General features: G+C 54.9%; 1 protein-coding gene across 3 annotated transcripts in view; it reads left to right on the top strand.

Annotated features, from left to right (window-relative positions):
- SPSB1 (splA/ryanodine receptor domain and SOCS box containing 1) overlaps window positions 1-27,319 on the top strand; it is a 68,705-nt gene that overhangs the window by 19,081 nt on the left and 22,305 nt on the right. The window contains exon 2 of one of the 3 annotated variants that reach the window (XM_081215188.1): window positions 25,790-26,000. The exons of the other annotated variants lie outside the window; for them this stretch is intronic. The gene's annotated coding sequence lies outside the window, so the exon portion shown is untranslated. The remainder of the gene's footprint in view (window positions 1-25,789; window positions 26,001-27,319) is intronic. 3 annotated transcript variants of the gene reach the window in all.

Raw genomic sequence — 27,319 nt, 5'->3', positions numbered from 1 at the left:
TTCTGGGACTTCCTGGTGCCCCGGGCCTGCCCTGGAGCATCTGGGTGGGTGGGAGGGTCTGACCCCGCCCCCCGGCGGTGTGGGCTGCAGCGCGTCCTGGGAGGTGGGAGCTGAGCGGACAGCGCAGGGAGGACACCAAGCAGCAGCGGCACGTGGGCTGCAGGCAGAGTGTGGACCCGGCAGGCTGGCGAGAGAGACGGACGGGGCCACCACGGCCAGGTGCCGTTCACCTTGCCCGTGGGACACGCCGCACCTCCCTCAGGGCAGGGCTTCACCCCCAGTGGCTACTCCTCATCTGGGGCCTTGGACTGCAGGAAAGGAGGCCGCCTGGAAGGACGAGGACATTGCAGCCCCCTCCCCCCTCGGGCCCCCGGGCTGACACTGTCCCCCTCTGAAGTTGGGGAGGAGGTGGGGGGCGCCCGGGGTTTGGAGCTTGGTGAAGTCCTGGCCTGCGAGGCTGACTGTGAGTGGGGAGAAGCCCTCAGGTGTCTACCCGGATCAGAGAGAGGGGGTCGCTGGGGCTGGGGAGGAGCAGAGCACAGCTGCATTTCAGCGGCAGCGGGTGATGGAGTTTCTGGGCCTTCGACGTGCAGGCTCCCCCCAGGCCCAGGCGTGTCTGGTGTGGTTTGGGTCAGGGGTGATGTGGGTAGGGCCACTTCTCGAAGGGCGGGGCTTCAAAGCACTGTCCAGCCTGGTGGGCAGAGACAGGACAGCCCAGCTGGAGCGACCTCCTGAGTCCACACCCACTGGTCCCTTGGCCACCTGAGCTGCTGCCCTCCCCGCCTTTCCTGTCCCCAAGCATCCACCCCCAGACCTCCTGGGAGGACCCTGGCTGGGCCTGGCCCTGGGCTGGCCACCTGCCTGCTTGGTCCTGGAGTCGGAGGTAGGACTCTCAGAAGGGTGGAGAGGAATCCATACTTCAAGCCCATTGGGTCAGGTGACTTCTTTTGGACAGCCAGGCTTACCTGCTCAGGACAGGGCCAGAGTTCTCTGCCAAGGCTTCCAGATGTCCAGGTTGGTGTCTGTTTCTCACTGTTTCTGGGTACCCCCCCACCTTTGGTTTCTCTTTGCCTCCCTCTTAAATTTACATGGCAGAAACCTCCTTCTATAAATATTTACTGAGCACCCACTATATCCTGGCCATTGTTCTAGGCAGGGAGGTTATGGCAGCAATAAGATAGATTGGAGGGTGATAATTAACCATTACTGTCTCTCCGGCCAGGACTGCCCTCTGTATGTTGGGTGCATCTCTATCTTCAGGGTCGACCCATAACACCTCCTCCCTCCCTCCCTCCCTCCCCCAGCCAGGTGGATTCACCCCACGGCACCCTGGGAACTGGTGATACAGAGCTGGGCCTTGGGGTTTGTAAGGAATCCAGGAGGGGCCGTGGGAGTCTTGGGGGATGTGGTGGGAGCCCCTGAAACACCCTCCAGGGCTAGATCTTGGTTATTATGGTCAGGTCCTGGTGTCTGCCTAGCGCACTGGCTGGAACCTGGTGGGGCCTCAGTGGGAACTTGTTGGAGGAATGAATGAATGAATGAGCTAGCCAGCCTCTTCACTGACTGTGGGAAAGTTAGCATCCTTGATCTAATCAGCTCATATTAGCTCAGATTCTGTGGACTGTCTGTCTCCACGAGGGCGGGGGCTCCATCTACCTAGTTAGGCAGCCCGGCGCCTAAGACAGTGCGTGGAACACGATGGGGCTGAATCAGCTGATGCGTTTTCAGCCGTCACTTTATCCCGGCTGTAGGGGCTGACTGCACCCCTGTGTGGCTGCCCCCCACTCCCACTGATCACGTCCTTCCTTTTGACGGTGCCCTGGATGGTGGGCTCCGTGTCTCTTGTTTCCTTGTGGGGAATTTTCATTTATATCACTGGTGTTTTTGAAGCCACACCTCCCACCGTGGCTGGTTTTCGTGGAACGGAATTACAGGAAGCTCTGCTCATGAAAGATCGGCATGACCGGAAGGGGTCAGGCTCCAGTGGAAGACCGTCCTCACCTTCCAAAATAGTCATCTTGCTTCTCCTCTGCTTTGTTCACGTCTCAATTCCTGAGTCTCTGACCCCCTCCCCAGGCCAAGGCAGTGGGACTGGTAGCAGTGTAATTACAGGTACTGGAAATAGTCCTATTTTCTTTTGAACCTTCTTCTACACACACACACACACACACACACACACACACACACACACACACACACAGCTGAAAAAAGCTCTTAAACCTCCTCAGTTTAGTCTGCAGAGGCATCACAGGCGGTGGACCTTAAACATTTGCATTCCTTGGGCTTAGCCGATTCTTTAGAGTGTCGAGTTTCTGGGTTAGTGGTACATGGAGGGTGAAGCCAGAAGTCTTGACAAGGAAAGCATGTGTGTGTGGTGGAATTCCAAATATCCTGGATGGCACAGAATGGCCTCCAAGTACCTGGGCCCTTTCTCAGGGGGGAGCAGGCCCTGCACTTGATTTAAACTCGCCCTGACCTGTTAGGCATCACCTTGCTACCCGAGACAGAGGTGTCTCAGCGGGTCGGTTCTCAGACCTTTAGTGAACACTGACTATTCAGCCAAAACTAGGTAAGAGAGCTGTTCCAGAAGCTCCTGAACCAGTGAGGGAGACAGACACGGGCCGCTCGTTGATGCTGTATTTCATCACATCCATGACCCATCGAGAGGAAGGTTCACCATTCGGTAGTGAGCTTCTGATTGTCCCTGTAACGAGCCGTGGACTTCAACAGCAGTCTGGTTTCAGCGATGTTACGGTGTGAATCATGCTGAGTCGTGAGAGACAGGATTGGGGGCATTGTCCTGGCCAGGGGCATTGCCGAGTTCATGGGAGAGGTTTGTTCAGCTGCAGTGGGTACCTTGGGGGACAGTCTCCGGGCAGAGTGGGGCTGGGGATGTGGCAACAGCAGCAAGACCACTGCCAGTGGGCACTGCTGACCAAGTTCTGGGCCCTCGCTGTTCATGTATTCACTACAGCCTCTCACCCTCTGGGGGAGCAGCCATGCTGAGTCTGTTTCACAGGTGGGCCAAGGCCACCCCAGGTAACTCACACCTAGGAGTAGCATCGGGCGGGGGCGTTCAGTACCTGCTCTTCCTGAGCTCCCACCTGTGAGGGTCACGAGTGGCTCTTTATTAACGACCCAGACCCTTGGGGCTCAGTCCCTGGTGCCTGGGCTCCTTCTTCTTGGTCTTGGCCCCATCTCTGTCGCTTGTCGTTAGCGAGCGCTCGGTGTGTACCAGGCACTGGGATGCTTGTGTCCCAGCATCGTCCAACCCTCAAACCGTCCCTGTGAGACAGATGGTTATTGTCCTTGTTTTACAGTTGGGGAAACTGAGGCCCAGGACATCTCAGGTCAGAGCTGGGATTTGAACTCCAGCTTGTCAGCTCCAAAGCCCGTGCCTGTCTCTCACTTCCACACGCTGTCGACAGATTCTCGTTTGTTATTCTTCCCCAGTTTGTATCGTGATTTGACCTCTTGGCAAAGTGGGACTTCAGAGTCCTGACTGGAAGTTGATTGAGAAGGGGTTTCTATGAATGAGACCCAGGGTGACGCGTGTTTCTCAAAGCCTTGTGCGAAGTGGCCTAACTGCTGGGGAGAGATGTGCTTCTGAGGTCCTGGGCCAAATTCTGGAGAGGCCAGGACCACCTCTGGTTCCACGGAGCATAAAAAGTGGCAGAATAATCCAGAGGGTCAGGAGAGCTAATGCAGGCGGGGGTGTACATCCGGTCCGGCCACTCCGATGGTCAGCAGGAGGCCGAGCTGCAGCGGTGGGGGGCCCCCGTGATGGCGGGACGTGCCGCGTTGGACCATCAGACACCTCCAGCCCTCCCCCCCCAGCCCCCTGTCCTTTGTTGTCTGGCTGCATCAGACGTCTGGGTTTGCAGGGAGGTTCCTGAATGGGCCTTGGAAATAGGTCACTCCCTTCCCGTGCTGCCGGCACTGACCCACATGTGACCTTCCCCATGGTGACAGTGTCTGGCCGTCATTCTCTGATGCTGTCTGTGGAGGGGCAGTGCGTGTGCAGGGGCAGGGTGGCTGCCCCTCCCCTCTCTGGCCTTCGAGGACTTTGTCGCCCCTGCAGCAGCGCCTGCCGGATGCGTCTGCCACTGGCCCTCCTTCCCTTGGCCATATCAGAAAGAGGAAATCCACACTCCCGACCCTCGGTCTGAGCATCCGACCTTTTCCGCTCCCTCAAGTGCCCTAGCTGGGCTGGCAGCTTTGACTGTCTAGATGGAACAGACTGATTCCTGCTGGGCTGAAGCCGAGGGGATGCTCCTTCCGCAGAATCGCTGGGGTTTTTCTGTTTCCCCCCCTGGCTGGCCTGGGGAGCCATCCCTCAGGGCCTGCTGGCAGAGATCATGGTGGGTCTTGGAAGAGGCTTGCTGTGGGGCCCGGGCGCAAGGCTGACCCCGAAGGTCCATGCTTCGACATTGCCTGGTGCCCAGAGTCAGTGCTGGGCAGCATTGCCCCTCCCCCGGGCCTGGAACCCTGTCTGCCACAGAGGGCTTAACTTGGGCTTAATTTTTAGGCTTCATGGAACCCAGATGTGCACAGAGCAGAGAAGGGAGAACACCAGGCCCATCTCCCTCCAAGGAGGTGGTTTCTTTCTCACACCTGGCCGCCCCTGGGTCTTGGGGCACCAGGCAGATTGGACAGATTCTGGGGAAGTGGCCTTTGCAGGTCCTTAAGGCACCCTGGGCCTCAGCAAGACAATTGCTGATGTCCACACCATCGACATCCTGCTGCTGGGCTCCCATGGCAATGAGCAATACCTTTCTGCTGCAGTGCTCGCAGACGGCAGCGGCCGAGCGCCAGACCTCAGAACTGTGGGACCTCGGAACCGTGGGACTGTGGACCTCTTGCCTCCCTCCTCTCGGATTCTTCCTCCCTGTGGCCAGTGGGAAGTTCGGGGGAACTTTTCCTGCAAGAAGGAGAGCCGGGATACAGACCCCAGAGAGGGGTTCACACGCAGGCTTGATGTAGGCCAGCTCCCCTCGGCCCCCGAATTCTTCCTCGGGGCATCCTGGTTGTCCCATTCGGTCACAGGCCCTAGGTTTTTCTCCATTTCCTTTTCCCTAGGTTTTTTAGACCGTATCTTTTTCGTGCACCAAAGGAGGGGGCTGAATCCCTGCTGGACAATCACACATTCCTGCTTTTCTTAACTAGTCGGTGTGTCGGAGGCAGTTGAAATGGGCTCCAGGTGGACGGCGCTTTGCAGGTACAGCACCAGCACGTAGTGGGGCTCTCAGCAATTCCTAGCATCAGTGAATTGGCCTAATTCGCTTTGTCACATCTGCCACCCTCCTCTGTAGCAGGTTCCACTGCGGTTCCGTGGCTCAGTGCATAGTAGGCCCTCGGTGAGGTTTTGGTGCGGAACATCCCTTGTGCTGTCTTTGGGGGTGTGTCTTGGTGCCCAGCCTCGGAAGGGTCAGCTTGGAAGGGCTTGAGTCCTGGATGCTCTGTGTACCCAGCAAGGAGGCCAACCCCGGGTGGGGATGGGCAAAGTCAAGACAAAGGCCCAGTTGTGCCCTCGGAGAAAACCCAAACCTGAGTTTCCCTGAGGCCGAAACTGCCAGTGCCCGGGCCCGCCTTGTTCCCATAAAGGGAACTTTGTGTGTGGTTCCTGGCGGTGGAGAGGCGCCCAGACACTCCCTGGGAACGGGCGTGACCGCCTCGGAGCCACAACTCTCTGGGACGATAACTCCTGTGACCCCTGACCTCTTAGAGCCGACACGGGGCCAGACAGTGTCCAGACAGTCGTGTTTGGGACAAGTCCGTTCTCCGTTGTCTCGGGGGGGAGCCGGCATCGTCGGGGCCAGAGCAGACACATTCTTTCTCGGAAAACCGAGTGGGTGAGGGCGGCAGGGGCGGGGCTGTGATGGGAGGCATCTCGTGAGCCGGTCTGTGCCAGCGGGCAGTGGGGGGCCGCGGGAGACCCGTCTGGGAGCCCGCCCCATGCCCCGCTGGCTGCTGTCCCCTGAATGGAGGGCTTATGTGGACACTGGAAGCTGGAGCCCCGGGGCCCGGGATGTATAGCTGGTGGAGCTGCTTCTGCTCCCGGGTTTTCCAGCAAAGAGGAGCCAGTGCGGGAGGAGGGCAGGGACCGAGACTGCCCCTGTCTCTGGGTGCCAGCCGGCCAGGCACACTAAGGATTGTTTGGGCTGTGAAGGAATGAGCTCTTGCCAGGTTTGGGGACTGAGTTCTCAAGGAATAAAGGGTCTGCAGGTCAGTTGGAGGAAGGTTCCAGAGCAGGTCGGGGGAGGATATATGGATGCCTGACCACCCCCTTTAGGAAAGTGGTGTAGGAGGGGACCCTAAACCCTGCTTCTGCGGAGCATGGTGGTGAGGGCAAGTGGCTTCTCAGAACGGAAAGAGCCACTCTCATTCGACAGGTATTCCCTGAGCACCTACTGTGTGCCAGGCGCTGCTCCAGGCCCTGGGACACAGCAGTGAACAAACATGAGGCAGGTGTTCTTATAGGGGGACAGGTCCTAAGCAGACAACCAAGTGGATGTCATTGGAAAGTGTGGAGGCAGGAGTTCTGGGGGCAAAGAATGGTAGCCATTTAAAGTGGGGTGGCTGGGGCTTCCCTGGTGGCGCAGTGGTTGAGAGTCCGCCTGCCGATGCAGGGGACACGGGTTCGTGCCCTGATCCGGGAAGATCCCACATGCCGCGGAGTGGCTGGGCCCGTGAGCCATGGCCGCTGAGCCTGCGCGTCCGGAGCCTGTGCTCCACAACGGGAGAGGCCACAACAGCGAGAGGCCCACGTACAGCAAAAAATAAAAAATAAATACAAAAAAAAATAAAGTGGGGTGGCTGGAAAAGGTCTCTGTGATGAGGCAAGCTGAGCAGAGGCCTGATGGAAGTGAGGGAATAGCCATCTGGGTACCCAGGCTCAGTGTACCAGGCAGAGAGGGCTTGGGAAGTGCAAAGGCCCTGAGGTAGGAGCTTGGCGTGTGGCAGGAACAGCCAGAAGGCCAGTGAGGCAGGACACAGCGTGGGAGGGTCGGGGGAGGAACAAGGAGGTGCAGGAGGCAGGGCTGTGAGGCACCTGCTTCTCCCACACACCGCACCCCCCTGCCCCGAGCAAAACCACAGGGCAGTCAGGGCAGAGGTGGTGAGGGTGGCCGGGTTCTGGATAGATGGATGGTCCGGGGTTTGCTCCTGGACGGGCTTGGATTTCTGCCCCTTCAACACACACAGTGTGGCCGGGGATAAAGTGCACCACCGAGAGGCAGGGTTGCTCCCTCCTCCTGCAGACGTCATCCTGCTGTGTGCCCGGTGAGAGCAGCCTGCCCTTGCCTGCAGGGACGGTGGGACAGGTGAGAAAATGAGTAGTCACAGCATCTCTCCACCTGGACCGAGCAGACTGAGGGCCAGGGCTTGGCTGTCCAGCACATATTTGAGGAACACGTGAACAGATGGAAAGAGCCATGGGTACAACAGCCTAAGACACGGCATAGAGGCATCGAAATGACACTGGGGAGAGGTTGGGAAGGCTTTCCAGAGGGAATCTGAGTCCAAGCTCAAAGTACACATGGGGAAAAGCCTGATAAGAAAGCCTGGACGTTCCAGGTGGAAGAAACAGCATGAGCAAAAAAGTGGAGTCTTTAAAAAGCTTGGCTTGTTGGGTCGGTTAGAACTTTCCAGTTGCAAGAGATAAAAAAAACTCAATCCACACAACCTAAGCGAAAGGCAAGTGGTTTGCTGAACTGTAAGCGGCTAAAAAGTCAAGAGGTTTCAGGCACAGCTGGATCCAGAAGCTCAAACCCTGGCATCAGTAATTACCTCTGTCTCTGTTTAAGCATCTGTTTTCTTTCTTCCAGGCCTCATTCTCAGAAGGTCATTTAAGCAAAAGTTTCAGGACTGGCTCTGACTGGCCTGCATACTCAGTGTCACAAGGGTGGGTGATGTCCCCATGCAGCAGACCGAGGCTGTGTACCCACCCCTAGAGCCCGGGGCCAGGATTGGGGTCAGGGAGTCCAAGACAGAATCGAGCTGCATCACCAGAACAAGAGAAGCCCGGTGCTGGGCAGACAGCTCAGCTGCCCACCCCACCTTGTCAGGGACAGCGTGCATATTTTCTTCTGGTGGGTGTTCGGGAAGGGGGCCGGGATGAGGCCAGGAAGGCAGTCAGAACCAGGTCATAAAACACCTTCATATGTGAGAGTTTGACTGTTATCCTTGAGGTGGCCCCGTGCCTGGTACATAGCAGGCACTTGGTACACTTGCCTAGGTGACCTGTATGTCTCGTGGATGCCCTCCAGATGGTTTTAATCAGGGAAGCAGTGCAATCAGATGAGCATTTGGGAAGACCCCTAGTGAAGCCTGGGAGGGGCTGGGCTAGAGGCCGGCTGGGAGGGGGCCTGGGGCCAGGACCTCAGGCGGGCCCAGCACAGAGCCGGGCCCCGGGCATGGGGTGGGGGGAGCCCCCTCCCCCTCCCGCTTCCTCCTGTAACAGCCTGGCACGCTCACCCCCTCGGCCCTCTCCGTATGAGGCTGTCTGGACACATTTGGGTGGCGGAGTTGGATCCTATCATTAGCTTTGCCCCCAGCATCCTCTCAGCCCTTGTCTTATCCGGAGAGCTGTTTTGTTCACTTCCCTCTTTTAGCTGCCGGCTAATGTTTGTGGCCGATGAGCAGGGTGTGTTTCTAAAAGCAGCTGGCTGCCCGGTGCGCCTTTTCACTTGGGTGGCCCTGCTTCCTGGGCTGGCACAAAACTCCCTGCGGTTGAATTTTTTTTCTCCATAAAAACTCGAGGGAAGAGGTATCCGGATCTGCTCGCTCGCCCTGGCTCCTCCCAGGAGCAGAGAAGATGCTACAAGGAGTCTGAGGTCCGTGAGGTCATAGTAACCCGCCCGCCCCACCCCATCCCCCCGCACCTCCTGTGTCCCGTCGGTCACCAGGAGCACGGCTGAGCTGCCGGCTGGCATTGGAGCGGTCCAGCAGAATATTCCCTGTGGGGCTGAATTTGCTCTGCCTGCCTGTGGTTGCCTGTGGGGGGGGCCTTTGGTGCTCATGAGATTTCTTGGGTAAGGAAGCATCACCCCTCGGAGCCGCCCGACGTGCCGGCAGAAAGTCAGTGGGTGGGGTCTGAATGGTGGCCCAAGTGGCCCCCTGAGCAGTGGCTAAGAAGGTGAGATGGGACCTCCCTCCTCTAGGGTCACTGCCTGCCTCTGGCCCAGTGTTTTCCTGGTGGGCTGGCTGGCCTGGAAGGGTGGGAGTGAGGGGCGGGGGCCCCAGCCCAGGAACTGGGGGGGTGAGTCTGAGGACCCCCAAAGCTGCCGTGCCCACCTGCTCTCTTGCAGCTGCGGTGCCCACCTTCCAGAAAGGAGCCGCTGGGCAAGGTCACCCTTGCTCCCCTGCCCCCGGCTCCCCAGCCCTGCCGTCTTCCCTCCCACTCGCCTGGCAGTGGTAACCCCCCGCCGACGGTTTGGAAGGGGCTTTCCTCATTACTGCAGTTTAGTCTGCGTTGGTTTAATTTGAAAGACTTATTGCCTCTGAGTCAAAACATAAAAATCCCCCTGGATGCGCTGTGGTGTTCACTGCCTTGGGAGCAGCTGGCGCCTTCTCTGGGGGGTCCTTAATCCTTCCCTTCCTGCTGCAGCCAGGTGGGCGAGGCTCCTGGGTCCTGAGATCCCAGGCCTCCCCCCCGCCCCCCCCCCGGGTCTTCTGGGGCAGACGCTCAGGGCTGGGTGTCAGGATGAGTCCTTATCCTTCTCTGCTGCCGCTGGTTGGGGATGAGCATAGGCCCCTTGTCTGAGTGCTGAGCACCTGGGGGCGCCGGGTGACACCGTGAGCCAGCCGCCTCCAGAGTGGCTGCTTCTAAGATGGTCTGCCAGGGTGTGGGTAGAAATTTGTAGCTTTATTTATACTTTTATTTCCTCCTGTTTAATTTCTGTCTTTTTGGGTGTGTGTTTCATAATGCATGTCATCTATCGATATAGAAGCATGTGAGAATAATGCATGCACAATATATTGTCTTTCAGAGGATACGTGCTTAAAAGTTTGCAAATGGGGTGCATAACCAAGAAAAGGCTGATATATTCTGCTGTAAATGAGCTCTGGTTTGTGAAGGGAGGGGCATCACTGGGGTCCAGGGGAGGCTGTGGCGGAGGATGTGTAGGTGCAGGGGACGGATGGCGTGGGCGTGGGGTGGGCAGACGGCAGGATCCTGGCTCTTCTTTCCTGTGCTTTGGTCACTGTGTGTCATCCAGGTACACGTGGACACGGGGGCCTGGGGATGGTAGAAGAGGCTCTTAGAGGAGTTTGCGGGGGGGAAGTTTGGCCCCTGTAGACACCATGGTCAACACCATTTCTTAAGGTCTAGATCAAGGGTTCGCAAACTCTAAGGGCCAGATAGTAAATATTTAGGCCTGTTGCAACTACTTGACTCTGCTGGTATAGTGGGCGAGAAGGAATGCCAGAGGCAACCAACCTGTAAACCAAAGGGAGTGGCTGTGTGTCAATAAAACTTTATTTACAAAAACAGGCCGTGGGCCAGATTGGCCCATGGCATCATTGTTTGCCAAACCCTGGGCTAGATTAAGAGGAGAGGCCCAGCGACGCTCAGAACCAGCCAAGATGACCCACCAAAAAAGCAAGCCCCTGACCTTGGTCCACTACCCTCGGGGGTCTTGGGGGCAGGGGTGGCCCCACAGAGAGTTGGCAGAGCAGGAAGCAGCCCCTTGTATCACCCTGTAGAACATGCAGCTTGGCAGCACGCTTCCACGCCTCCTTCAGAGCCAGAGAAACATGGCTATGGGAGGAGGCGGGGCCCTGCTCGTTGTAGAATCGAGAAGCAGCAGAACCAAGAGAGATTCAGAGGCCCTCCAAACTGCTGTCCCTGGGGTGTGGCGGGAAAATGTGTGGGAAGAATGTCCCCTTCTCTTCCAGGGTGGGACCCACTAGAGTTGAAATCTACCAAGCTCCACGCCTGCAGGACTTCTCAGAGCCTTTAAGATGCAGATGGGCCCTGGGAGTCTCTAGGAGGGGGTATAATATTTCCCCAAACTCAGAAACAGTTTTTCAGGTGTTTAAGGATCTGTCCAGACCACTTTGGGGAAGAGCGGATCTCCTTCGACTCTTTGTTTTATAGATATGGAAACCTCATGCCCGAATGCGAGAGGCCGAATGTCTGGCTCAGGATGACAGAGGAGGCTGGTGACAGTGTTGGGATGTGCACTGAGTCCCTACTCAGCCACCTCCCTCCAGGCGTGGCCTTGCCCTGACTCAGAGTCACAGATACGGGTGTCCGGGCTTGTGCTTCTGGCCACATGAAGGCGGTTTTGTCCCAGGGATGCACTGCATCCTTTCATCCGAAGCCCACTCTGTCTCTGGCTTTCTCAACCTTGCACTGTTGACCTTACGGGCAGGATAATTTTTTTGCAGCATCCCAGGCCTCCACCCACTGGATGTCACCCCACTTGTGACCACCAAAAATGTCCCCAGGCCTGGCCACATATCCCCTGGGGGTAAAATCACCCCTGTTAAGAACCACTGTTCTATCTTAAGCCAGCCCGTGTGGAGCCTGCATTTCCTGGAGTTGTTGGTAAATGGTAGAAAGATTTGCCCAAGCTCTGATGGAGTGCAGGAGAGTTCTCGGCGGGGGGCACGGGGCGGTGGGGGAGGCGTCCCAGGCAGGTTGCTGGAAGAGTTCTGAGGGTGAGAAGCAGGACGGGGTACCAGAGGTGGTTCAGTTCTGCATTAGGGTCGGGTGGCCCCAGCTGAGGGGTTCCCATGGCGAGGGGGGCATACAGGTGGAGAGGAAGGCAAAGGTGAGATCCCGAATGGATGGAGGGTGTGTGCCCCGCGGTCAGTTGACTTCATGCCAGACCAGGAGGGGAATGACCCTGTGGGTGGGGAGTGTTCTGGAAAGGCGATGGGGGTGGTGGAAGGGACAGGTGAGAGGGTGCAGAAGGCAGTGGGGTGGAGATTGTCTTGGAAGGTGAGCCTGACAGCCAACCAGAAGTCAGGGCGGAGTCCAGGAGACCTCCAAGATCTCGGCCTTGGAGGATGGTGGGCTTGAGTGCGGACGTGTGCGGTGGGAGGCGTGTGGAGAACATTCTGCAGCTGGTGTCATCTACAGACATTTTCTTCTCGAAATGTTGATGCTCTGGAGCTTTTAGGGTTTTTTCTGGGCCTGCTGCCTTAGAGTCCAGGGAGGAGAACTGCCCTGGATGGTGGACAGCTGGTTCAGAGTAGCCCAGGAGCAGGCAGCCACACATCTGTGCAGAGAAAAGGAGAAACCTGATGGGCTGTGTGGGTCTCAGGCCACTGTTTGGGGGTACACGGGGTGCCCTTTCTCACCAAAGTTTTTAATCAGTCGCTAGGTGTCTGCGTTAGGGCACCGGGCACATGGGGAGGGTTTGTTTCAAAGTCTAACATGAGCTCACGGAAAGGTGAGGGACTGCGCCCTGTGGTTGCTCAGTTAGGTGTTTAAGGTGATGGAGAACGTGCAGAAGGCTCTGGAGGGTTTGTCTGGTTCTGTAGTGATGGTCTTCCAAGCGGGTGGATGGCGTGGAGTAGCACAGACATGTGTGTGAGCCAAACGGGGGACAGGAGCAGCTGCAGGAGCACGTGAACCGTTTGGGAAAGCCGTTCTGTGACAAAGCAGGTGGAGGTCAGTGCGGGAACAGTCTTTGGTGCTTGTCTCAGAAGTTCGTCTTCGTGATCTTGGGCTGAAAAAAAAGAATACTCTAGACAAGGCTGCTTAAACAGTTGACATTTCTTACAGTTCTGGAGGCTGGGAAGTCCAAGGTCAGGGAGGTGGTAGAGCTGGTGTCTGATGAGAGCCCTCTTCCTGGTTTGCAGACAGCTGTCTTATTGTGTAGTCACGTGGCAGCAGAAAAGAGATCATCTCTCTCGTGTTTCTTCTATAACGGCACTAATTATATTTGTGAGGGCTCCACCCTCATGATCTAATTACCTCTCAAAGACCCACCTCCGAAAACCATCACTTTGGGGTTAGCATTTCAATATATGAGTTTTGGGGGGACACATTCAGTCCATCTTTTTTTTTTCTTTTTTATTTAAATTGAAGGATAGTTGATTTACATTGTGTTAGTTTCAGGTGTACAGCAAAGTGATTCAGATATATATATATTATATATATATAATATATATTATATATATATAATATATATAATATATATAATATATATATATTAAAAATATATATATTCTTTCTTAGATTCTTTTCCATTATAGGTTATTACAAGATGTTGACTATAGTTCCATGTGTTATACAGTAGGTCCTTGTTTGCTTATCTATTTTATATATAGTCGTGTGTATATGTTAATCCCAACCTCCTAATTTATCCCTCCTCCCCACCTTTCCCCTTTAGTAACCATGTTTGTTTTCTATGTCTGTGAATCTGTTTCTGTTTTGTAAATAAGTTCATTTGTATCGTTTTTTAAGATTCCACATATGTGATATCATATGATATTTGTCTGACTTACTTCACTTAGTATGATAATCTCTAGATCCATCCATGTTGCTGCAAATGGCATTATTTCATTCTTTTTTTATGGCTGAGTAATATTCCATTGTGTGTGTGTGTGTGTGTGTGTGTGTATCTCACATCTTCTTTATCCATTCATCTGTCAATGGACATTTAGGTTGCTTCCATGTCCTGGCTATTGTGAAGAGTGCTGCTGTGAACATTGGGGTGCATGTGTCTTTTCGAGTTAGAAGATAACAACATCTTAACCATTTTTAAGTGTACACTAGTGTTGAGTACATTCATGATGTTGTGCAATTATCACCACCATCCAGCTCCCTAACTCTTTTCATCTTGCAAAATTGGAACTCTGTCCCCATGAAACAGCAACTCCATTTCTCCCTCCCCCCGCCTTTGGCATCCACCATTCTACTTCCTGTTTCTATGAATTTGAGGTACTCTTGGTACCTCGTATAAGTGGAATCACACAGTATTTGTCTTCTTGTGACTGGCTTATTTCACTTAGCATAATGTTCTCAGGGTTCATCCATGTTGTAGCCTATGACAGGATTTCCTTCCTTTTAAGGTCAATTAATATTTAAGGTTCAAATGGATTTACACAATTTGCTTATCCGGTCATCAGTTGGTGGACATTAATGCTGCTGTGAACACAGGGGTACAAGTACCTGTTTGAGACCCTGCTTTCAATTCTTTTGGGTCTTTACCCAGAAATGAAATATGGTCATTCTATTTTTAGATTTTTGAGGAACTGCCGTACTGTTTTCCACAGTGGCCGCACCATCTTACATTCCCACCAACAGTGCACAAGGGTTCCAGTTTCTCCACACCCTCGCCAACATCTGTTCTTTTCTAGTTCTTTTTAACCTCAACCTTTTATTGAGGGGTAAGACACCCCGAGTAGCTCCATATCTTCCTGCCTTCCCAGGCATATATGTGTAGGTATGTCTGGGGATACCGCTATTTGATTAAAATGGGCTTGCCTTTCTTTCATATTCTACCCTGCTCTTCTCACTGAATGCATGTGGAAATGCCCCTAGGCTCCAGTGTGGTTCTACCTTGATTTTTCATTGCTGTGTGATGAATGGTTCATGGTGCAGATGCACCAGAGTTGTCCGCCTGATGAGTCAGATATGATGGAAACACTTAATTTGGACTGGCAGAAAATGGCAGTGCCTCTGTAATAAACTCATGTACAGATATCCTTTTATTCTTTTTTTTAATTAATTAATTTATTTTTGGCTGCCTTGGGTCTTCGTTGCTGTGCATGGGCTTTCTCTAATTGCGGTGAGCGGGGGCTACTCTTCGTTGCGGTGCACGGGCTTCTCATTGCGGTGGCTTCTCTTGTTGCAGGGCACAGGCTCTAGGTGCGCGGGCTTCAGCAGTTGCAGCACATGGGCTCAGTAGTTGTGGCACATGGGCTCAGTAGTTGCGGTACATGGGCTCAGTAGTTGCAGCGTGCAGGCTTAGGTGCTCCACGGCATGTGGGATCTTCCTGGACCAGGGCTCGAACCCGCGTCCCCTTCATTGGCAGGCGGATTCTTAACCACTGCGCCACCAGGGAAGTCCCCAGGTGCTTTTATTCTGTGACCCAAGCCCCAGGAGTGGAATTGCTGGGTCAGTCCCCAGTTTGTTTCCCCAAAGCTGCAAGATTTCAGATTCCACCAGCCACGTGGGTGCACACTTCCTCCCCTGCCTGCCAGCAGTAGGCGCCATCTGTCTACTGACTGTGTAGTAATCTGGGGGGGCACAAGGCGATCGATAGCTCATTAGTACTTAATTTTTTGTTTCCCCGTTTACTAGACAGATTGGGCGTCTTTTGGTACAAGTTTATCTGCCATTTGCATTTACTTTTTTCCTCTGAGTTGCCTCTTCAAGTCCTCTGACCATTTGACTAATGTGCAATAAAAGGACCAGAAGCAAATGTGACCAACTGTTGACAGCGGTTCATTTTAGGTGCTGAAAATGTGTGTCTCTTTTGTACATGTTTGAATTACAAATTTTCAAAATGAAAAAAAAGACCAATACCTAAATGAGAGTGTTTTAGGAAGATCGGTCGGGGTCAGAGAGGTGCTGTGGGCAGGGAGACCAATTTGGAGACTCTTGCAATAACTTTGCGTGTGATGATGACCTGAACTGTGAGAGTGGGGACAGATTTGGGCAATTACAGGGGAATTTATACCAACTGGTGATGATGTGGGAAGCCAAGAAGAGAAGAAATCCAGGAAGATGAGGGGTTTGAATCTGGGTGACCGAGCAGGAGAACGAGGACAGACCCCGGCAGAGATGCAGAGGCTGGGAGGGGGCTGTGTTTGAGTCTGGAGAAGAGCTGAGGGGGAGTGAGGGGCAGGGTTGCCGTAAGAGTGATGCCATTCAGTGATGCAGATGCCATAAGGGTGATGTGTCAAGTTCAAGGAGAGATGCTCCCTGGAGCCACAAGAGCAGAGGAGCCCGTGGAAAGAGGGCCCCTCAGGAGCATCTGTGTTTAAGGGGAGGAGGAAGAACTGGCCAAGGAGCTGGATGGGAGCCTTGCAGAACGGGGAGCGAACCATCACGGAAAGCAGTGTTTCAAGGTCAAGGTCATAGTCAGGGTTTTCAAAGGTAGTTGCGAGGTAGAGAAGATGCTTTTTTTAGGCCGTTCAATTTATTGATTAGCAGGTCATAACTTGGAAGAGCACGTTCCCTAAAGTGGCTGGGGCCTGAAGTCAAGCCTGCTGGGTTCTGCCGCCTGAGTGCAGGGAGGGTGACCGAGGCCACAGGAAGTGTGGCTGGCTGCAGGAGAGTGCCCCGTCGTCACCGGGCTCTGTGGCATTCCAGCTTGGTTTCAATGCTCTTCACCCACGACTGTGGATTGAGCTGCCCTTGGGGGCCATGCTAGGCACCTGCCACTACAGGTGTCCAAGACGGGCTTGACAGGCTCAGGGTCCGCAGGGGAATCCACCAGAAGCCGTCTTCCTCTCGAGAACCTCAAGAACCTTGATCTACGCTGTTCAGTGTCTGTTCCCAAAGCAGCCCCGAGGGAGCAGGGGAGACATGAGTCATTTCCTGGACAGCAACCTGTCCCAGCTTCTTAGCCATTTTGGGCTTGGCCTTTCATAAATTTATCTTCCTTTTGAAGTCCACCTCCATTTCCTGCCAGTTCTGTCTCCTGGTCGGGTCTGTGAAGCACCTGCAGTGAGAAACAGCATGTGAGCACGCCTGCGAGTATTCACGTCCTTCTTTTTCTTATTCCAAGTGAAAAGAAGGGAGGTTGGCCAGGAGGTCTAAGGAGCGCATTAGCCAAGTAAATGGTGACATTCTCTCTCTGCCAATTTTCCTCTCCAGCGTGACTCCTGGGAAAACAGCTCCTTGTCTGAACCGCCTTGGCCATTGGCTTAAAGATGCACACGGGGTGGGACCAGGGATGGCTGCCAAATGCCTTAGCTTTGTTCAGCGTTTGTTCCCGTAGCATCAGGATAGAGGGACCCCCCCGTTCATCACTTTCTATGCCTGAGGTTTATTTTCCTTATTTTCATATAAAATGAAGCTTTTTTTTTTTAAGATTTTGGGTTTTTTTTTTTTTAAGAAGATGTTGGGGGTAGGAGTTTATTAATTTATGTATTTATTTTTGCTGTGTTGGGTCTTCATTTCTGTGTGAGGGCTTTCTCTAGTTGTGGCAAGCGGGGGCCACTCTTCATCGTGGGAAAATGAAGCATTTTTTATTGTGGTAGAATATACATAAAATTTACAATTTTAACCATTTTTGAGAGTAGAGTCCAGTGGCATTGAGTACATTGTTGTGCAGCCATCACCACCATCCATTTCCAGAACTTCTCCATCTTCCCAAAGTGAAACTCTGTCCCCATTAAATACTAACTCCCCATTCCCTTCCCCCGTGGCACCCAGCCTTCCACTTTCTGTCTATGAACTTGACTACTCTCAGTGCCCCGTATGAGTGGAATCACACGGCATTTGTCTTTTTGTGATTGGCTTATTTCACTTAGCCTCGGGGTGCATCCACGTTGCAGTGTGTGTCGCAATTACCTTCCTTTTTAAGGCTGAATGACATTCCAGTGTGTGTGTACACTCCACACTGCTGATCCATTCATCTGTCGGTGGACACTTGGGCTCCTTCCTCTTTTTGGCTATTGTGAATAATGCTGCTGTGAACACAGGTATATAAATATCTGTTCGGGACCCTGCTCCCAAATCTTTTGGTTCTGTACCCAGAAGTGGAATTCCTGGATCATATGGGAATGGTCATTCTATGTTTAACTTTTTGAGGGTTTGCCTTACTACCTGCCACAGCAGCTGCACCATTTTATAAAATGAAACATTTTTATTGGGTGATCTTTAAGATATCTTTGTGCTTTAAAAGCAGGTTGTGGTTATCCAGTTCCATGGTCAGTGGTTGGAAGACGACCTTTAGAGTTAAGGTTTGCTCACCGGAACGTCATGTGGCGGTAATAATCACAGCCGCCGCCTAACCCATTAATACATATGAAAGGCAAAGTGCCCAAAAGTGCCTCACGTGTCGTGAGGGCCGTGTAAGCATCCGGTATTGTCTGAGGACCTACTATGTGCTGGGGACTTTTCGGCCTCTTTGAGTATATTCATTATCTTTGCAGAATAGGTATTTATTATCTTTCTCATTCTTTTTTGGTGGGGGGGCGCGCCTCGCGGCATGCGGGATCTTAGTTCCCCAGCCAGGGATCAAACCCATGCCCCTGGCAGTGGAAGCCTGGAGTCTTAACTACTGGACCGCCAGGGAAGTCCCTCTCTCTCATTCCCGCAGGTGAGAAATTAGTGATGCTTTCTCATGATGTTGGTTTGAAGCGGTATTTCTTGGGCTGTTAACGCACTTCACATTTTCTGTTTACCTGAAAGAAATGTTCTAGTTCTTTCTTGCGGGTTCTTAGCCTGCCTCCCCCAAAGTACTTATGGAACTGCTGCCCCTCACTGCGCTTTTTGTTAAGCCGTGCAAGGGTAGCTGCTCTGTGGAAGGAGAGGACGTCATCTCTCCGTTTTGAGTGCTTTCTGGTTCCATCCGGAAACCCGGCGGCGGAGCGGGGCGGGGTGTTGGGTGAACTTTAGGAGCAGGCTTTCTGATCTGTCGCCTCCCCACCGGCCCCAGTGCCTGAGTCCTGAATCCCTGTCATGACGTTCAAGGCCCTTGCCGTCCACACCGTGTTCCTCTCTCCAGTTACTGCTCACATTTTCCAGATGGCATTCTCATCACGTGACTTACCCTTCGGATCCCAAAGACACAGCTGCCCGCCTCTGATGGGGGGCGGGGTTCTCTCACCAGGGGGTGGAGAGGTCTGCCTGCTTCTTCCCTCAGCTCATCTCTGTTACTGAAACCCCAGCCTTGGTCAGGACCCCTCAAAGGGGACTTCCCTGAGGGTCCCACCCCTCCTCCACCCTTCCTCCACCACCACCCGTCTCAGCAGCCCCCCAGGTGGTGCATCCTGCTTCTGCTGTAGCTCTCTGAAGACGTCATCTCTCCTGTGAGGCTGTGGGCATCGGGCGGCTTGCTGGCCTCAGTCTCCGTGCGCGCCCCGCCCCAGGCTCTGCCTCGCGGGATAGGCTGTCGAATTTGCCGAACGGGTCATTAGTGGTTAGAGAAGAGCGAGGCTGTGTCAAGACTCTTTGTACTTTTTCCTGATGGTTTAAATGTTCCTTCACCGTGTGAGGAGAAAGACTACGAGGAGAAAGTCGGTTTGTGGGGGACTTCGCTGGTGGTCCAGTGGTTCAGACGCCGCGCTTCCACTGCAGGGGGCACGGGTTCGATCCCTGGTCTGGGAACTAAGATCCCGCGTGCCGCGAGGCGCGGCCAAAAATAAAAAGAGAGAGAAAGCCAGTTTATGGATGTTCAAACATAAAATAGCACTAGGGAGCTTCTTCCTTAGCTGGGCTCCTGGTGGGTAAAGCAGCAACGGTTGCCTTAGCCCACGTCCCCAGAGGAGGCAGGGACGTGGCGGGGGCACACCAAGGAGGCTCTGGCGTCTTAGTCCAGTGATTCTTGGCTCCTCCCTTTCCCCCTCCAAGGTCAACGTCAACACCTGAAGGTCTGGAAGGAACTTCTCCATCAACTCAAGTGAGAGGTGGAGGGGGCCTTTCTGGTAGCTTCTGTCCAGTTGTCCTAGAAATGCCCCACTTCAGTTCCCAGCGCGCCGGAGCCGGGTCTGAGACTCTAAGCCTGGTATAACCCCCGCTGCCCAGCGCCCCCTGAACAATGGCTCTATGCATCTGGGGCGGGGGCGGCCGGTGCTGGCCCCCAGGTCCCTCTGAGACGGGCAGGGGCTTGGCTGGGTGGGCGGGGGGACTTGATACTCAGGTGAGCCAGGCCTTCACCACCAAAGGTACTGGGTTGATTTTTTTTATAAAGGGGGGCCCCTCAAGGTGCCTGCCACTGCCGCTGTGGCCACTGTTGGTTCCCCTCCCCGTTCCAGAGCACAGCCCAGGCAGGTCCTCGCACCCACAGGGGCCCAGGTTCTCACCCTGGAGCCGCTGGCCTGCCCCGCCAGGGAGGTCGTTGACTTGTTTTAACTTCAGGACCTTCCTGGTTTGCGGACAGGAGACCCTCTCTTGGGGGGACGGGGGAGCAGGGTGAGGCTGGAGGGTGGGCAGAGGTGCATCCCAACCTCCTGCCCTGCCCCCAGCTCCCCACCATCCCTGCCTGCCCGCCCCCCGGCACCACGGGAGGCAGCTCCCACTCAGAGCCTCAGCCCCGCCCTCCTGATGGGGCCGCTGGGCCAGCCGCGGCGCGGAGCCCGAGTTTGTTGCGGCTGCAGGGTCTCCACCCTCCTGCTTCCCATTCCCTGGCTTCCTGTCCACTGCTTTCTCTGTGTCTCTCTGTCTCTGTCTCTCTCTGCCTTTCTGTCTCTGTGTGTGGGTCTCTCTGTCTCGTCTTTCTGTGTCTTTGTCTTTCTCTGTATCTCTTTCTCTCTCTGTCTCTTTGTGTGTGTCTCTGTCTCTCTATATCCATGTCCCTCTGTATCTCTACCTCTGTCTCTGTCTCTCTCTGCTTCTCTGTCTCTGTCTGTCTGTCTCTCTCTGTCTCTGTCTGTCTGTCTGTCTCTGTCTGTCCCCTGGGAGGCCAGTGAAGCCAGGATGGACTCTTCTCACGGAGACCAGTGTGACTTCAGCAGGATGGGAAAACTGAGCAGTGTGCCCTGTGGGGTGGGGTGAGGGAATTCAAGAGGGTGAGACGGGTCGTGTTTGTCGGGGGTTTGGACTTGCTGCCACATTCCCCATCCAAGGTCAGCAGTCTGGCCCCCCAAAAGGTGCCCCACCTTCCCAGTGAGGGAGCAGGGAAGAGAGGGAGGCTTGAAACCGGTACCTGGAGCACCTTGAGGCTCAGATGCAGGTCCGTGGTGGGGGGCAGAAAACCTCTTCCTGCGTGTGCCCCGCACCTGGGGGAGACCTGGGGATGGGGCTGGGGTGTCACTCAGCTCTCCCCCTCCCCCGTTTCCACTGGGGCCTCCCCATGGTTTCGGCTTCTGGGTCTGGACGCAGACAAGGCCCTGGGCGCAGGGGGCGTCCTCTGTTCCCAGGAGGAGGTGTGTGATTGGCTGGGGGGCCTCAGGTCTGCTGACAGGCGTCAGTTGGGGATCAGAGCCCAGGGTGTACCTGAAGCCCCCTCCCCGGGGACAGCCCTTGGCCAGTGGCCATGGCCCGGGGGCAGTCCTGGTGGATGGCCCACCAGCCCCAGCTAGAGCCTGGTAAGCGGGCACTTGATTCTTCGCTGGTGAATTTCTGTTCGTTTCATGACAACTTGCTTGGGAACAAGACAGCTGGTGGTTGCTGGGAGGGGATCTGGAAAGGGGGAAGTGGTGAGTGCTGTCATGAATCTGCCCCTGCGTGCCGGCTGGGGTCCACACCTGCCAGGCTGGGCCCACCTGCTGTTCTGGAACACGCCTTGGGCACTGGAAGGGCGCACCGCCTGCCCGTGACTGTTTGCCCCGCTTCCTCTGTGCCTCCAGCCTTGCCTTGCTGGGCGTCCCCTGAGTGGGGTGGAGGGAGAGTCCCTGGGTCTCGGCGAGGATGCAGCGGCAGCAGCGGGAAGGGAACGGGTTACAAACCAGCCTCCCTTCTGGAGGGCTTTTAAAAACTGGCCGGTTACCTTGTAATTGTTCCCAGCAGTGAGGAGGGAGTCCAGTGTTTGTTTTGCCTTCTGTGTTCTCCTGGCCAGCGGTAACCAAGGGCCGCTTCCCCTTGGTGACGGCGGAGCTCACTCAGGCCAGGGCTGATCCAGCCCGGGTGAGGGAGGCCTGGGGACCTGCAGGGCCCGGCCACTGGCAGGGAGACACCCTGCTCCCGGGGCACCAGTGGGCCACCTGCACTCCGCTTCCTTCTCCCTGGCCTGAGGACCAAGGGCTTCCCTCCTGCGGTTCCCCACTGACACCGCCTGGGCACTGGCCCGAAACATTCCAGAACTCCGATCCTCCGGTAGGTGTCTGGGAGACTGTGAGGCTACTTGCTGGCAGGCCATGTGGGGCTGGGTCGAGGGCAGGGTTGTAGACCTCAGCCGGGATAATGCTTGGGCCCGGGGGTGACCTTCATTCTAGATTCTGGCAGAACCCAGGATCCTGAGCTCGTTTTGGGGGAGACTTTGCAGGGAAATGGAGACCTGCTGTGAAACAGCCCAGGTCGTGGAGGCCAGCGAGGGAGGGCTCCATGGTCGAGAGGGATCGATCCTGGATGGCCGGGATTCTGGCCCGGGGCGGGGGGGTGTTTGAAGTGAAAGGAACAGCGTTATAACAGGTGTGGCTGCAAGGAAGCGTGAGGCTCCTGGACGCGGCTGGACTGGCTTGGCTGGTGGGGGAATCGGGGATATTTGGAGAGAGAGCTGAGGAGGGCTCAGAAGGAGCTGGGTGGGGGGAGGGGGGCCGGAAGTGGTGTTGCCCCCACCTTGGTCTTCCCAGACCCCGAGTGACCGGGGGCTTCCAGAACGTCTGGGCCAGGGAACCACAGCCTGTTTTTGTGCGCCCGACGGGGCCCTGACAGGCTCTGCCCGTGACTTCTGTTAAACTCGTCGGCTTCTAGATTTGGTGTGTTGGGAGTCAGCTACGTTTCAGGACTGGCTTCCTGAAGAGGGATGGACGGGCCTCCATTTATCTTTCTTGCTGATGTGTTTCCTCCTGGCCTCTGCCTTGGGGAGGGCCCACAGCACGTCCCCCATCCACCTGGGCACACGGAGCACCTGTGTTAGGGCCGTTCGGAGGCAGTCTGCATTTCCAACAGGCTCCCAGGTGATGCCCCGGCTGCGGGCCCACGGGCTCCCCAGGGCGTGACCGGATGCAGGGCACATGGGGTGACTGGCTCCCTCGCTCCTAAAGGGATCACTTCCCAAGGAGGGACTCGTACTGCTCCGCATGCAGGATCTCAGGCGCGTCTGCTTTTCCGTTTGGGGGCCTGGAGGGAGGGTGCTGTCAATCAAGGGCGGGGCTATCTGGGCGGGGGGCTGGGACACGGCGCAGGGGGCGGGGCCTGAGCGCCTCTGTCCGACTTTCACACGGATTCCTTCCACCAGCCCAGCTGTCGATACTGTTTAACCTCAGTGATTCATTGAAGTGCGTTTCAAGGGAAGGCGTTGTGTTACAGAAACGCGGGTCCCAGCGGCTTGTTTTGTTGGCAGGTCTTGCCGCCTCAGCAGAAAAGAGGCGCTTTTGATATGGGAACGGAAACTTGGGACAGCGTTAGAAGCACTCCGTGTGCTGGGCGGGAGGGGACCGGGGTCTTCCTGCAGTTATGGGACCGCACTGCCTGGCTGCCCACCTGGGGGTGGGGAGGGCTCCCCACACCTGGGTCTGTGGTCTGTGCCCCCCCGCGGCTGTGACGAGGCTGGCCTTCCTTGACACTGAGGGGTGGGGGACACGTCCTCTGCTCCCCATGTCGCCTGTGAAGGTGATGCGCTGCTGCCGTGATTTTATGGAAAGTCCAGCTTGCAGAGGAAATACCTTTCTGAGCGCGGTCTGTATGGAGTCGCAGAGCAGCCCGGCCGAGGCGGGTGCACGGCTCCTGCTAGGTACCGGGGCGGGGGGGCGGGGGCTGGTCCAGCTCGAATGGCCCATCCTGGGCTTGCTTGGTTCCAAAGTGGGGCTGACAAGTTTGCCAGACAGGCAAGTGCCTCCGTCTGGCTTCTTCCTCCCTCTGCCCTGATTGTCACCCCAGACTAGCCCATTAAATGGATATTGGACCAATTTCCCTTTTTCCACTTCCCCTTTCTTTCTTTTGTGTTCTCAAATGTGATAAGTGGACCAGGCTCAACCCAGATCCAAGTTGCTTTCCCAAGAAACTTCTCCAGATGTGTCTGTCCTGGCTGCCCGGCCCCAGAGAGCACGGAGGCATGGCACCCCACCGCCGCGGCTGCCACGCCCGTCGCCCCCTTCCCGGAGCAGGCACAGCGGGGAATGAGGGGGAGGCATCGGGAGAGTTCTGCAGAGGCAGACAGAACCACTGCCAGCCTCGGGCTTCCCGTGGAGACCTCTGTGTCGCCATTAGTGAGCCTGAGATGCGAGAGGCAGCCACAGAGCTGGGTCACGGACACCCCGAGGCGGCTGTTCTCTGAGAGACTGCTGAGTTTGCAGTGGGGAATGGGTGTCAGGATTTGCATGGCTACATTCTACCATTGGGGAGCTACCAGAGACGCCTTCTCAAGAAGCCCTCGCTCCCTCCCTTCCTTCTTCTCAGACCACTAAACTACAAATACATGGCCAGTGTTGGCTCTTTATTAAGTGCTAAGCTTTTCATGGGATCCTCACTTAATCCTTAAAGCAAACCAGTAGGGTTGACCAGTCATTGTCTCCATTTCAGTGGATGAGGAAGCTGAGGCTCAGAGAGGTTGGAGCACTTGCCCAAGGTCGCCCAGCTTGTGGAGCTGAAGGTTAAGCCTAGGCAGCCCAGCCCCAGACTGCAGTCTTCTCCATCTTCTCCTTGATCCACCGTGTTTCAGTTCCGAGAAGTCTTGGGTAGGGGCCTCAGGGCTACTCAGATGAGGATCCCAAAGGGATGGACTGGGCCCTTGGGGACATAATGGCCCATCTACATTTTGCAGGTTCAAGAACTGGACTTCTTCCCCCAGTGTATCCAATATTGATACAGTTTAGAGATATCTACCAAACTCACAAGAGACTGATGTATAAACCTGAGGTGGAACACTCGGTATACTGAAGATTTGCGTTTGCCTCTGAAAGGGGCAAATGGGAGGCACTGAACCAGAGCTCAGGGAAACAGGCAAGAGGCCCCCAGGATTTGCGCCTCAAGCTTTGTAGCCCGATATCCCTGTTGTCACAGGAGTAGATGGAACAAGAGCTGGAGTCCTTGGTCCATGGATCAGGCCGCCATCTTCCCAGGCTCTGTGTCTGCGTCCTCACTCACCGCCACCTTTTAAGCTTAAGCAGTCCTTTGCTTAGGCAAGGTATGGTCTCACCTATGGGACTATAGCTAGTTCGGGTAACGTTCTGGATCCTACCACTTCCACCACCCCCTGGTCCAAGCTGCATCCTTGCATTGACTCCCTAGCTGGTCTCCAGCTGTCAACAGCCTCTTCTCAACACAGCAGCTAAGAGGGATTCTGTTAGAAGGGAAGCACTGCGCCCTCTGCCTGCACAAAGCCCTCTGCCGGTTTCTTGTCACACTGAAGACAAAATCCAAAGCCCTTCTTTGTGGCCCTCAAGGCCTGGTGTGCCTGCCCTCTGCACACCTTGCACTGTCTCCTCAGCCTCTTCCTCTCTCTGCTCTGGCCATACCGCATCTCTGTTTCTCCCCCGCCATGCCACACATGCTCAGACCTCAGGGCCTTTGCACGTGCTGTTCCCTCTGCCCAGAACACACTTCCCTTTGAATAGTCACATGCTTTTCTCCTCCCCTTCCCCCAGGTCTCTGTCCATGTATCACTGTATCAGAGAAGCCTTCCCTCACCACCTTCTCCCATCCCTTGCTCTGTCCTCACTACTCTGCTTCATTTTTCTTTAACACATATTACCTGGCCTTATGTTAGATATTCATTCAGTCAACGCTTGTTTCTTGAGCACCTGCTTTGTTCCAGGCAGCATTCTAGGCATGGGGGCTCCCACCATGAACACACAGATAAAAATCTCTGCCCTGAAGCTTGCATTGATTGTTCAAGTGATTGTTACCATGGCTGTATGTCTCCCCCACTAGACTGTAAGCTCCATGGGGGCAATGATTTCTACCTATAGAGTATGTATGTGCATAAGGTATATAGTAGGTGCCTAATAAATATTTTTGGAATGCATTCCAGCCCTAAATCACCTTATTTGGACTTGGCTGTTTTCCAAACACTCATCAGCTGAACATTTACAGACCAGGTGTCTATCTTGTAGGTTTTGTCAGTTTTTGCTGGTTTCCACCTGGGGAAGATACTTTCTGGGAGCGTAGGTGGAACATTCTCCTACTTTCCCAGACACCGACCATCTGTGGCCCACAGTTTTGAATCATCCACTTCATCGAGGTTCTCGGGGACTAAGGAACAAAGAAAGGATCTCGGGAAGCCCACGCCCCCCGATTGGGGTTTAGCAGGTGCTTGTGGGACGGGTAAGTAAACAACTCAGGTGTTTATGAGCACCTACTGTATACACATAGGCCTTGAGCATGGCCCTTTGGGGCCCACTTTCCGTGTTTTCCACGAGCAAGTCTGGCCAGAAGGGGTCTGTGGGAGATGGTAGCACCTGGCATGAGAAGCTGGGGTCTCTCCAGGTCTTGAGCGACGACCCTCACGAGAACACAGAAACTCCACCCATTAGAGCAGGTTTGCAAATGGCAGCAGGTCCGGTCACACTGTGCGTTAGCCTGGGGCCCGGCTGGCCTGAGCCAGAACCCCGTGGTGTGGCGTCTTAGCTGGCAGACGGGCACTGACAGGGAGTGAGCAGGGGCTGAGTGGCTGGGATGCTTTCCTGATAACACAGAGTGCGCGGCCTTTGCCAGTTTGGCCTCGGGGTGTTGACCTGCTCTGTGAAAAAGCTGGGACCTGGGAATCCTAGCCCTGCCTTGTACCCAGAGTCGGGGGTGTGTGGACGGGGGGTCCCCCATGACCTCAGCTCTTGTGCATCCTCATTCTCAGACCAGCGGCAGCTGTGCATGTGTTGGTCAGTCCCTGCCTGCACCACGTTTTGGGTGCAGGGATGAGGATGCAGGCCCGCATTCCGGATTCCTCCAGAGAAACTCGATCTACAGGTGCCGTCTGAAGGCAGCGGGGTTGCCAAACCACAGCTCTGTGCTTTTTCTTTCGGAGGAAAGACAAGGGGGGTGGGGCGGGGAGCAGAGAACTCAGCTCTAGAAGGCTCCACGCTCCCCACATATGAATATCGTTAGCTGTGTACCCATGTGTAACCCTGGCTGACAGGCCTGGCTCTGCCTGCCAGGCCTCTGCAAGCGCTGAGCTCCTCTCTGCTCTGCAGCCCCTTTCCACACTTGCCTCCTGCCGTTTGGATTTTGGAGAAGTGCATGGTTTTCATCCATTTATGTTTTTTTATTTGTTGCGAAATTCACATAACAGTGACCTTTTTAAAGAGGACGGTTCTATGGCATATAGTACATTCACGATGTCATGCAGCCACCACCTCCATCCAGTTCTAAAATGTTTTCATCCCCTGCACAAGAGACCCCGACCCATTAGCCCTCACTCCCCATTCCCCCTCCCCTGGCAACCACCAATCTGCTTTCTGTCTCTACAGATTTACGTTTTCTGGCTATTTCATAAAACTGGGAGCATCACTAGGTGACCTTTTATATCTGCCTTCTTTCACCAGCATAAAGGGTTTGAGGTTCATCCATGTTATGGCAGGTGTCAGTCCTTTATTCTTGTTTATGGCTGAATGATATTCCATTGAATATATATCCCACAATTGGTTTAT

Source organism: Mesoplodon bidens, assembly GCF_964165515.1.
Source record: "Mesoplodon bidens genome assembly, chromosome: 2".
Lineage (NCBI taxonomy): Eukaryota > Metazoa > Chordata > Mammalia > Artiodactyla > Ziphiidae > Mesoplodon > Mesoplodon bidens.
The sequence above is the reverse complement of the archived record's forward strand: the minus strand, read 5'-3'. Positions and strand labels throughout refer to the sequence as shown.